At 42.4% G+C, this 13,193-nt stretch overlaps 1 protein-coding gene across 9 annotated transcripts in view; it reads right to left on the reverse strand.

The window, feature by feature from the left end:
* LOC128693860 (adenomatous polyposis coli protein-like) overlaps positions 1-13,193 on the reverse strand; it is a 551,448-nt gene that overhangs the window by 179,060 nt on the left and 359,195 nt on the right. For 2 of the 9 annotated variants that reach the window (XM_070091002.1, XM_070091001.1), the window contains exon 1: positions 7,753-7,799. The exons of 5 other annotated variants lie outside the window; for them this stretch is intronic. The gene's annotated coding sequence lies outside the window, so the exon portion shown is untranslated. Of the gene's footprint in view, positions 1-7,646; positions 7,665-7,752; positions 7,800-13,193 lie in introns of those variants that run through there. 2 more of the 9 variants (XM_070091009.1, XM_070091008.1) reach the window with 2 other exon arrangements.

Below are 13,193 nucleotides of genomic sequence, written 5' to 3' on the forward strand. Positions count from 1 at the left end.
CAATGAAAGCTTCTTCTAAAACATATGGTGGAGGGAGAGACGTGTAGGTAGGAAGAGACGAGCAGGTTGGGGGAAAGGCGTGTAGGTAAGGGAAGAGGCGTGCAGGTGGGGAAAGACGTACAAATGTGGGGAAGACGTGCAGGTAGGAAGAGACGTGTAGGTGTGGTAGGAGGAGGGGAAGCAAGGTGTGCGTGTTACCGACTAACTTTCTTTCCCTAAGAAATGGCATAAGAAGTTGTGGTTATTAATCGATTCCTTTATATCTATCCACATAAAGTATAGGGAAAAGAGAGGAGAGGAAGAATAGAGGAGATTGAGTGAAGGAAAGGGAGGAGAGGGAAAAGAAAGAAAGAGTTTAACTTACACGATAAAAACTAAGTATTTCGTGGCAGTAGACAAAGCAGGCCGCCTGACATCACCTAGTCTTAGTTACAGATAAGGACACCCGGATTCCTTGCACAGGATTACGAAGCTTATGTTTACATCAGCATGATTTAATGATAATGTAAAGGTGGGGTTTATGGTGTAGGGAGGAGGGAAGAGGCAAGCCTCATAAGCCAGCGGTCTCTGTGTGGGGAGAAGATGAGCCTCCCAGTGATCTTATGGTGGAGAGACGAGCCTTCCAGTGGTCTATGGTGGGGTGAATGGGAGGGGGAGATTTTTTTTGAGCCAGCCTTGTCGACCTCATGATATCAACAAGAGTAACATTGGCGAAGATCATGGGAATCCCCATCACTCACCCTATAGGAACTGTGCTGGTGGTGGTCAACCCATACTCGCAAATTCTATGTGGGTTTCTCACATAGAGTTTTCAACAAATTTCTCGATATATGCTTTTAAAGTTACGTTAGGCTAGATCAGATTGTCGTCTATCAATAAATGGAATATAAGATAAAGGCGATGACGAGTGATAAGAGGTGAGACTGGCTAAGGTCAGTGAGGACACACATGATCATGGTTGAAGATACTCTGAGACACGCCTGGTGGGAACACCAGAGCCTTCACCTGATGCCCCACACCAGGTGGGTCTTGTGCCACCCAATACTCCAACCCCCTCACCCCAACTCTCAGCCACCACCCACTACATCAGCCTCCCCACACAAACACTGCCACCATTATCATTACCTCAGTTATATTTAATAAAATTTTCTGAGTACCTTGTATACCGTAATTATGTCTTCCCTAGGCTTTGTTCAATAGTAGCCAGATTTATTCTCTCCTTACTACCCAGTCCTCTCAGATCCGGGACTTGTCTGCTTTTAAATCTCTCAACCTTCTTGAGTTTTCATGCACACTTCACCAAGTGAAGGTTCTATGATGGTACTGCATATTCTATGATAGACCTGACATATGCTGTGTACAAAGTTCTAAAAGATTAATTTGTTTAAAGGCAGTTTTGAGATTAACTAACCTCGCCTATATTTCAGATGTTATACAATTTAAGTGTCCCTCTGGCGATATGTTAGATGTAATGATCACCCCAGATCAGACTCCCCTTATATGATATTGGTAGTTTCTCGCTTGCCAAGCTGTATCCAGTCTCTGGTCTTCTCTCATCACCAATGCGCAACACTTATTTGGGTTACTCTCCATTACCACTTGTTTGACTGCTGTACCTTTACAGCTTGTCCAAATCTTTCTGTAACCTGTCTCACCTCTTTCTTTGTTCTTCTGATTAGCTTTACGTCATTAACAATGATACATACGATTCAATACCCTCCAGCAGGTTATTTGCATATATTAAGAATGCTCTAAGTATCGATTCTTGGAGAACCCACCCACCTGGGTTGTGTGCGCGCGTGCGTGTTGTGTCTGCGGGAGCCGAAATGTAGCTCCTGGCCCCCACCTCATAGATTACTTTGATCGGTATCCCTGATTTCTGACCTCTTAAGCCTTATCATACCTACTCTTGAAGCTGTGTTTGCCTCCACCACTCTGATAAATTAATATAATGTATCTCAGCCCTGCCCAACTTGTGGCAGCCTACATTTAGTGGGTGTTGCTTAGTGCAAGTGAATTACTGATTGTTGCATAATGTTCAGGTTGGTTGTCGTCAGACTAGCACAAGTATGTCAGACATGTGATGTACTTTCAACGTGTTGAGAGGCTGCTGCAACAACGAATTTGCATCTTTTGTATGTATTTAAGTATTATGCAATAATAGCGAACAAACGATACAAAATGGAAAACAACAACGGGGAAGCTGAATGACAACTCTAAGCCTTTCAAGAGCTTGCAGTTTTGCAGAAAAAAGGAGAAATTCCAAGCAAACACGTTCAGAGGAAGCGTCTTTGCTTACTCCCTCTGAACGTATTTGCTTGGAATTTCTCCTTTTCCTGCAACATTGCAAGCTCCTGATGTGTTGACTGCAACACGAAAGGCCTAGAGTTGTCATTCACCTCCCCCCGTGGGTGTTTTGCGTACTTATGTTTTCTTAGATACAAAATGTATTTTAAATTTCTCCCATTACTTTCTTTTCTGCTCTATATATAATTTTGTTGTCTTGCTCTGTGATGGAGATATCTTCATATAAGTTATCTTTATCTCGTGTATGAGGACAGGTCATCCTGGGTGATGGTAATTCCTTAGTAATATTGACTCCAGCTCTGTTGGAACGAATCCCTTGAAGCTCCCTCATCTGACGAACTTTTAACCGAATATTTATATCCTCATTGACGTACTGAAGTCTCTCAGCTCAGACTAAAAGATTTCAACATCATGTATGTGACCCATCCTGTGTGACAGAATATGATAGGGAAGCAGCTAAATTTTGTTCCCACTGTGTAACTATCATACAGAACAGATCCCACTGTGTAACTATTATACAGAACAGATCCCACTGTGTATCATACAGAACAGATCCCACTGTGTAACTATCATACAGAACAGATCCCACTGTGTAACTATCATACAGAACAGATCCCACTGTGTAACTGTCATACAGAATAGATCCCACTGTGTAACTATCATACAGAACAGATCCCACTGTGTAACTATCATACAGAACAGATCCCACTGTGTAACTATCATACAGAACAGATCCCACTGTGTAACTATCATACAGAACAGATCCCACTGTGTAATTATCATACAGAACAGATCCCACTGTGTAATTATCATACAGAACAGATCCCACTGTGTAACTATTATACAGAACAGATCCCACTGTGTAATTATCATACAGAACAGATCCCACTGTGTAACTATCATACAGAACATATCCCACTGTGTAACTATCATACAGAACAGATCCCACTGTGTAATTATCATACAGAACAGATCCCACTGTGTAACTATCATACAGAACAGATCCCACTGTGTAACTATCATACAGAACAGATCCCACTGTGTAATTATCATACAGAACAGATCCCACTGTGTAATTATCATACAGAACAGATCCCACTGTGTAACTATTATACAGAACAGATCCCACTGTGTAATTATCATACAGAACAGATCCCACTGTGTAACTATCATACAGAACAGATCCCACTGTGTAACTATCATACAGAACAGATCCCACTGTGTAATTATCATACAGAACAGATCCCACTGTGTAACTATCATACAGAACAGATCCCACTGTGTAATTATCATACAGAACAGATCCCACTGTGTAACTATCATACAGAACAGATCCCACTGTGTAACTATCATACAGAACAGCGTAACATCATATTACTGTTGAATCCAATTTTCCTAAAAGAAAGAACTGGAGTCTTCCCTTACACCAAGAACCTCCACCACCCTTCACTTCAGTTCTTCCCCCACAAGAGAACCTCCACCACCCTTCAGTTCAGTTCTTCCCCCACAAGAGAACCTCCACCACCCTTCAGTTCAGTTCTTCCCCCACAAGAGAACCTCCACCACCCTTCACTTCAGTTCTTCCCCCACAAGAGGACCTCCACCACCCTTCACTTCAGTTCTTCCCCCACAAGAGGACCTCCACCACCCTTCAGTTCAGTTCTTCCCCCACAAGAGCACCTCCACCACCCTTCAGTTCAGTTCTTCCCCCACAAGAGAACCTCCACCACCCTTCAGTTCAGTTCTTCCCCCACAAGAGAACCTCCACCACCCTTCAGTTCAGTTCTTCCCCCACAAGAGAACCTCCACCACCCTTCAGTTCAGTTCTTCCCCCACAAGAGAACCTCCACCACCCTTCAGTTCAGTTCTTCCCCCACAAGAGAACCTCCACCACCCTTCAGTTCAGTTCTTCCCCCACAAGAGGACCTCCACCACCACCAGTGTTGCAGCCTGTCCCTGCATTACTCCGCAGCTCACCTTTACAAACTGTATTACTGTAATTAATGTCGGTAATAATAGATTTGTTTACCTTGTGACAAACACGGAAGTGAGGTTGTTGTTTCACTGCTGGTCAGACGCACACCACCCATACATCCCATAACCCCCCCCCCATGCCCCCCCTGCTGTGTCAAGTGTAGAACCACGGCATCCACCCCCCCCTCCTGCCACTGTGCTCATTGCCCTCCTTCCTGCAGTGTCAGGTATGGCACCACCGACCATGACACTCTGTGCCACCTTTGCCATATACCGTCACAACTGGTCTTCAAAATAATTCGTTAGTTTTTTAAGGCGTTTGCAAGTCTACTTCTGAACGATCTATGCTGTGCTGCACACACTCTACCTTAGATTAATTTTACTGTACTTTACTTTAACGCTAATTAGCCTAAATAAATGTATATTTAGCGTTCAATAACTAAAATAAAAAACAAGGAGGATGGTAACGAAGGGAGGGTAAACACCTAGGACACAACAGTGAGCCCAAATTCGTTGAAAATTAAACGCTCGTTATATGTCTTCCTTCATAACTGCCCAATATTAAATCTGTCACAAACTTAAGTTAAATTAAAAGACATTAAGTAGATTTTTGTGCTCTCACCTCCCGGGTCTTACACACGAGTGACGATCAATGCAGTAAGCAAACTGGTTTCAACGCACAAAAAATCACTGCTCCTCTATGCACGGCTGGTTTTAGCGCATTAAGAATCAGCCATAGGCCTACTGGCTAACACTACGCAGATTGAAGGTTAAATCTGAGAATGACCCTTAGCAAAAAAGTAACCTTGAGTAATCTCCCCTAATGAGTCAATTAACAGAGTCTTAGAGTGAAAAAAAAATTCGCCCCTGAGCAGCTGGTAATCTCGGGTCACGACCCCCGGGAGTTACCTGAGGGTACCTGTAATGGTTCTGGCAACCCCCGCCGTGAACCTTGCTCACTCACACTGCTGGCTTCATAATACACTATATACACTATCGACAGCATTACCCTGTCAGCTATGTTGATTAACAGATGTTTCTAGCGCATGTCAGTAACTGATATCTGGAGTAAGTTCTTTGTGGTATTGATATACGTTACCTATAAGCTAATGTTTAACATGAACATATCGAATGTAATAAAAGGACTTGGAATCCTGATTAGACAGCAGTCCTAAATTTCCGTGATACGGTTAATAGGCAGCCTGAATTTATATCAAGATGTATAAAAAACAGAAGCTCCAAGGTTGTAAGATCATTCTTCTTACAACAGAATGGATATACATGCCTTAGAAAACAAAGAAGAATGGATAGGTTAATTACTATATCAGAAATATTTCTTGTCGTAGAATGAGAGCGCTGAACCTACACTCTTGTGAAAGACGCAGAATGGAGGGTAAATATGTTTGAAACGAGTTTAAAACGGAATACAGAAATGCTGGGAATATCTAACCAAGAAAAAACACAAACAATGGATTCAAGTTGGATAAACTCGGGTTTAGAAGGGATATAGGAAACAGAGTTGCCGGTGAGTGGAATAAAGTGCCAAGTAGTGTCATTAAAACAAATACCTTAGGTAGCATGAACAAAAAGATAAGGAAAAATATATGAATGGGAACAAAACATTAAAGCTAAGTAGGTCCTACCCACGTCCACCCACTCCCACTCTTGTACCTGTCAAAACCTATTTTTGAAGTTACACAAAGTAAGAGAAAGAAAATTTTGTTCGGATTTTTAACCCCGAAGGGTAAACCACCCAGGATAACTCAAGATAGTCAGTGCGTCATACAGGACTGTCTGATTTCCATTTGGGTCCTTAAATCTTGTCCCCCCAGGATGCGACCCACATCAGTCGACTAACACCCAGGTGTACCTATTTGCTTACTAGGTGAACGTGACAACAGGCGAAAGGAAACTCGCTCAATGTTTTCATCCTTGCCGTGAATCGAACCACGGATACTCAGTGTGTGAAGGGCAAGCGTTGCCTACCAGGCCACACACTCGGTCGAGTGAGTAGCACCTGCCAAATGCAGTGTTCCTCGATTATTTTATTCTTAGGTAAATTGTAATCAATAAGCGACCAAAAGAAAGGTCGGTAAAACCTTTGAACAGTTCAAATATAAACACCGATTATTATTATAATCAAAAAGAAGCGCTAAGCCACAAGGGCTATACAGCTCAAATATAAACACCGAGAGTCCCAGAAATCTGCTACTACGTAATAAGATGGAATATATAACAGGCAATTAAAATACGTAACAGGTGATTAAAACAGAAAAGTGAAAATGAATGAACAAAGCACCAGTGTTGATGCATGTGAAGGTTAATGGGTGGTCGTGGAATATGTATAGGATAGGGAAGAGGGTGAATGATGGTGCACGCCATCTGTCTTCCGTCACTGATAACACATGTACACCATCTATCAATGAAGATAACCAGTACACCATCTATCACTGTAGATATCAGTACACTATCTATCACTGAAGATTCCAGTACACAATCTATCACTGAAGATACCTGTACGCCATCTATCACTGACGATACATGTACACCACCTGTTACTGATGACACCTGTACACCACATGCCAATGACACCTGTACATCACTTGTCACTGATAACACTTGTTCACGTGTGCTGATGGCACCTGTACATCACCTGTCACTGATAACACTACTTGTCACTAATGACACCTGTACACCACCTATCACTGGTGGCACTTGTTAATGGTACCTGTGTTGCTCCTGCCACTGATGGTACCTGTATTCATCCTGTCATGACAACTGCCATTTATGGGACTGCTTCTAGTATCACTAACAACGTCCTAACAATTTATTATTACAGGTGGCACCTTGGATAACTCATACAACCTTCCCCACCCACTTGATACCATTCTTAACACCTACCGCAACTGGTACCCACAATTAACATGGGAGCCTAGGTACCTTTGTAAATGTACACCTGTCTTCACTACATGTTGCCCAAGGCACCTCTGTGCTATGATAGTCTCTGGAGGTTTGTAGCATATACAGGGCATCTCTGTACACCACTCTTCACTACATGTTTCCCAAAGCACCTCTGTGCATCACATTTCACTATAGATTCCTCACGAATTAGACTTGTGATGACAACAGCATCCTGCCACAACACGACAATCTCGCCTCCAGCATCACTCATCTTTCCTCTTGCTAAATACCTGCACTTATAGCTTCTCTTACTTGTAAGTGCCTTCACTTAAAGGCCTTCCACTTGTAGATATCCACATGACAACACTTTAACTTAAGAAAAGACTGTCACTTGACAGTTAAGAGCCTAGTTCAATTACAAAATAAGTGTTATGTCCACACAAACAGTCTCTGTATACTAGTACATTAGAATGTGATTCTTCTTGAGAATAACAGTTAAGTTATTGGGCGTGTGTGGCCCGGTAACTGTTATTGTTGTGACAGTATGCTGGAGTGAGCAGAGGTCCTCACCAGCACCGCGCCGCACCACGCCGCCCCGCGGCCTCCACCACACTACTGACTCATTCTTTGCCACCGCCACCACCACAAGCAGCAGCCACTCGCTAAAACTGTCCTCTCCCCGCACTCTACCCCTAACTTGAATACCCCGCCTCCCTCCCTCCTGTCCTCTCCACACTTTCATCGTACTTCACAATCAGGAAATGTATCGTTTAACACAAAAACACCAGCGAATGTATGAAGGTGAGAGGAACTTCTGACGATAAATTCTGGCAGTGGACGCGTGGCTGGCTGGCTAACTCCCCTCTCATCACTGTCCTACTGGCACTTGTTGAATTTCTCTCGGTGTGTTTCGTCCATTCTCGTATACTTCTCTCACCGCACACTCAAATTACCGCAGCTACAACCACCACCACACGAAGCATCTCCTCAAGCAACACCAGTAATCACACGACGAGCAACACAAACACTCAAACTAGCAAGAATCCCTCAGCGTGATCTACTCCATTAAAAACATCTCAGCACATCTCCCGGTGAGGCATTTCCATAATGGTGCGAAACTTGCAAGGGGAGCAGGAGGAACTCTGGGAACACAGCCCTGCTGATACTCCTCCTGCTGCTACTTCAACGTCTGATTGCCTCCTATGTCTCCAAGCGCTGTATGTTTAGAACTCCCTGTAAAATAACACACAGAAGATGTAGAGCCGTGCTCAGACCTCTACAACACAATTGTCCTCTGGAAACTCACGCACCTCTTAAGAAACAGGTAAAAGACTTCGGAATAACAATGTGAGATGATCGCTGCACTGCTCCTGCAACCTCCTCAAGATCCAGCTGTCTCACACATCACGTGTCCTGGTGATTCTGCTGCAACATATCTGTGCCGTTCTAATCACCCTAACAACGTATCACAGTATATACTACCTACCTGGAGTCTACCTGGAGGGTATTCCGGGGATCAACGCCCCCGCGGCCCGGTCCACGACCAGGCCTCCCGGGGGATCAGGGCCTGATCAACCAGGCTATTACTGCTAGCCGCACGTAGTACTGGCTCAACGAGGCAGGTATTACCAACACTCACAATATATTTCAAAGGTATTTACTTCAACGAAGCAACTTGGCAATTGTTCCATTCCTTTACAGCTTGATGACCAAACCAGTTTTCACGTATTATCTTTTACTCTAAATCTGTCAAATTACGAATATAGCGTCGCAATTTCTGTCTTGATTTAATATTTTATTCAAACTCTTTTGCTATCAGCAAAACAACGCGATGCGCGGCCTTTGACTTACCAGCCTCCCGTGAGGAGCTGCAACGAATAACCTCAGTGAACTCCATATAAACAACCTCAGTGAATTCCATATAAACAACCTCAGTGAACTCCATATAAACAACCTCAGTGAACTCCATATAAACAACCTCAGTGAACTCCATATAAACAACCTCAATGAACTCCATATAAACAACCTCAGTGAACTCCATATAAACAACCTCAGTGAACTCCATATAAACAACCTCAGTGAACTCCATATAAACAACCTCAGTGAACTCCATATAAACAACCTCAATGAACTCCATATAAACAACCTCAGTGAACTCCATATAAACAACCTCAGTGAACTCCATATAAACAACCTCAGTGAACTCCATATAAACAACCTCAGTGAACTCCATATAAACAACCTCAGTGAACTCCATATAAACAACCTCAGTGAACTCCATATAAACAACCTCAGTGAACTCCATATAAACAACCTCAGTGAACTCCATATAAACAACCTCAGTGAACTCCATATAAACAACCTCAGTGAACTCCATATAAACAACCTCAGTGAACTCCATATAAACAACCTCAGTGAACTCCATATAAACAACCTCAGTGAACTCCATATAAACAACCTCAGTGAACTCCATATAAACAACCTCAGTGAACTCCATATAAACAACCTCAGTGAACTCCATATAAACAACCTCTTAAGCAACGGAAAGGGAGATTCTGCAAATTTAATTTCAACAGTCCAAGAATTAAGTGGGATGGAATAAAAGTATTGACAAATAAAAATTCCTTTCTGATATTATACAAGAAATTGTACTTCAATTACAAATTGGGGTTTTCCTGGAAAAAAAAAAACAAGGAAAATTTTGAAAAAAACAAAAAAAAGCATTTTTCATACTTTCACCAATTTCGAACATTTAATTAATCCATTTTTAATCGTGGGCATTTCACCTGCAATTTATCTGTGCACATCTGCAAGTGGTACTATTACGACAATTTTCTTTTCAAGCTGTCACCATGACACTTCTACATTATCAACTTCCCATACACACACACCTTCAGTGTGTATGGTAAGTTTATATTATATATATATATATATATATATATATATATATATATATATATATATATATATATATATATATATATTATATATATATATATATATGGGTTCAGGGCAGGTCGCTCCTGCCTCTCACAACTACTGGATCACTATGACATGGCCTTGGATGCACTGGAAGAAAATCAGAATGCAGATGTAATATACACAGACTTTGCAAAAGCATTTGACAAATGCGATCATGGCGTAATAGCCCATAAAATACGTGCTAAAGGAATAACTGGGAAAGTGGGGAGATGGATCTTCAACTTCCTAACAAATCGAACACAAAGAGTAGTGGTCAACAGAGTTAAATCGGAGGCTGCCATAGTGAAGAGCTCTGTTCCACAAGGCACAGTACTCGCCCCCATCTTATTCCTTATCCTCATATCAGACATAGACAGAGATATACACCACAGCACCGTATCATCCTTTGCGGATGATACTAGGATCTGCATGAGGCTGTCATCTGCTGAGGACGCGGTTAACCTCCAAGAAGATATAAACAAAGTTTTCCAGTGGGCAACGGTAAACAATATGATGTTCAATGAGGACAAATTCCAACTACTCCGTTATGGAAAACTGGAGGAGATAATAACTAGAACAGAGTATACTACTGACTCCGGCCATACAATAGAGCGGAAAAATAATGTAAGGGACCTGGGAGTAGTAATGTCTGAGGATCTCACTTTCAAGGATCACAACAGTGCCACGATCGCACGTGCAAAGAAAATGATAGGATGGATAATGAGAATTTTCAAAACGAGAGATGCCAAGCCCATGTTGATCCTTTTCAAATCACTTGTTCTCTCTAGGCTAGAATACTGCTGTACATTAACATCTCCATTCAAAGCAGGTGAAATCGCAGGTCTAGAGAGTGTACAGAGATCCTTTACTGCACGTATAAGTTCTATCAAGCACCTTAACTACTGGGAACGCTTGGAAGCACTTGACTTGTACTCGTTGGAATGCAGGAGGGAGAGATATATCATAATCTACACTTGGAAAATCTTGGAAGGAATGGTCCCAAATCTGCACACAGAAATCACTCCCTACGAAAGTAAAAGACTGGGCAGGCGATGCAAAATGCCCCCAATAAAAAGTAGGGGCGCCATTGGTACACTAAGGGAAAACACCATAAGTGTCCGGGGCCCAAAACTGTTTAACAGTCTCCCATCAAGCATTAGGGGAATTGCCAATAAACCCCTGGCTGCCTTCAAGAGAGAGCTGGACAGATACCTAAAGTCAGTGCCGGATCAGCCGGGCTGTGGCTCGTACGTTGGACTGCGTGCGGCCAGCAGTAACAGTCTAGTTGATCAGGCCCTGATCCATCGGGAGGCCTGGTCATGGACCGGGCCGGGGGGGCGTTGATCCCCGGAATAACCTCCAGATTATATATATATATATATATATTATATATATATATATATATATATATATATATATATATATATATATATATATATATATATATATATATATATAATATCTCGCACTATTTAAGGTGATGAGTTTCCTGGTATGATTTCTGACATTAGACCCAGGTAAGCCTAAGGTGAGCCTCGATACACTAATCTGTCTGGTGATAGGAAGGGGTTTGAGGTTGAGGGCTCTAGTATTATTATTCCATTGGAAGTCGTAAAATTGACCAAGGTTCGAACCCTGGAGGGTGAATGATAAAGGCTCTGGGAAAAGTGTAGGTGCTGAAGAGCGGTATAATGGTTCGATGTTTGGCAGACCTTGATAAAGAAATTATGGAAGGAAGTTGATTGGCCAGAATTGGTAAATTTATTTTTGTCATTTTTTCAAGGTAGAAATTATAACCAGTTAAAGTTTCTTGAGGTTTCGACATGTATGGTTAAGTTTTATTTGAAAGAATGATATATGATGTTGCTCCACCCCTACCCGTCCACTTGAAGGGGAAGACACTAATACGTACAAGAGTTCCTTGTCCCTGCAATATTGGGGAAAGTGCTAGCTAGCTAGACAGACAGGAGCCGATCCTTGAACTTGGTTAGACCAACAGTTGGATGGTGGTTTATAAGTGAACTCTACAGAACAAATTTTAAGTGTACCTTCTACCAGGGTAACTTGTATTTCCACTTCTCATAGTAGTATAACAGTTCAGTGTAATAATACTCTCACAGAGCATTATATTATCCCTCTCCCAGTAACCTTGTGTAAGTGATACTTTAACATTAAGTCTGTATTTCCCATACTCTCATTATTAGTGAAATAAACAATTGTATTCCCCCCTCACATATTTATGCATCATTTTCTCCAGTACATAATTTCCTTGATATACAAAGAGCTCATAAAGCTGTGTAATGTGATCTATCAGAGTTCTTTTAACCACAAACCCGGTGTGAGATGATCAGGTTGGCCGACTGACTGACTGACTGCATGGCTGTAACTTTGATGCCTTGGATATACCTTTGATGAATGGGTGCGCTTTTGATGACTTTTCAGTTTTTCTACTCCTGGAGCCCGGCCCTGTGTCAATACTGTGTGTTGCTTTGTCGATCGACCAGGCTGTTGCTGCTGGCAGACCACTAGCCCAGAGTCAGGTTGATCTGGGACCGAGATCAACCATCGCTATCATTCCCCATCCTCGTCTCTTACTTCACTCCCCATCCTCATCTCTTACTACACTCCCCATCCTCATCTCTTACTACACTCCCCATCCTCATCTCTTACTACACTCCCCATCCTCATCTCTTACTACACTCCCCATCCTCATCTCTTACTTCACTCCCCATCCTCATCTCTTACTTCACTCCCCATCCTCATCTCTTACTTCACTCCCCATCCTCGTCTCTTACTTCACTCCCCATCCTCATCTCTTACTTCACTCCCCATCCTCATCTCTTACTTCACTCCCCATCCTCATCTCTTACTTCACTCCCCATCCTCATCTCTTACTTCACTCCCCATCCTCGTCTCTTACTTCACTCCCCATCCTCATCTCTTACTTCACTCCCCATCCTCATCTCTTACTTCACTCCCCATCCTCATCTCTTACTTCACTCCCCATCCTCATCTCTTACTTCACTCCCCATCCTCATCTCTTACTACAC

This window comes from Cherax quadricarinatus, chromosome 33 (assembly GCF_038502225.1).
Source record: "Cherax quadricarinatus isolate ZL_2023a chromosome 33, ASM3850222v1, whole genome shotgun sequence".
NCBI classification, from domain to species: domain Eukaryota; kingdom Metazoa; phylum Arthropoda; class Malacostraca; order Decapoda; family Parastacidae; genus Cherax; species Cherax quadricarinatus.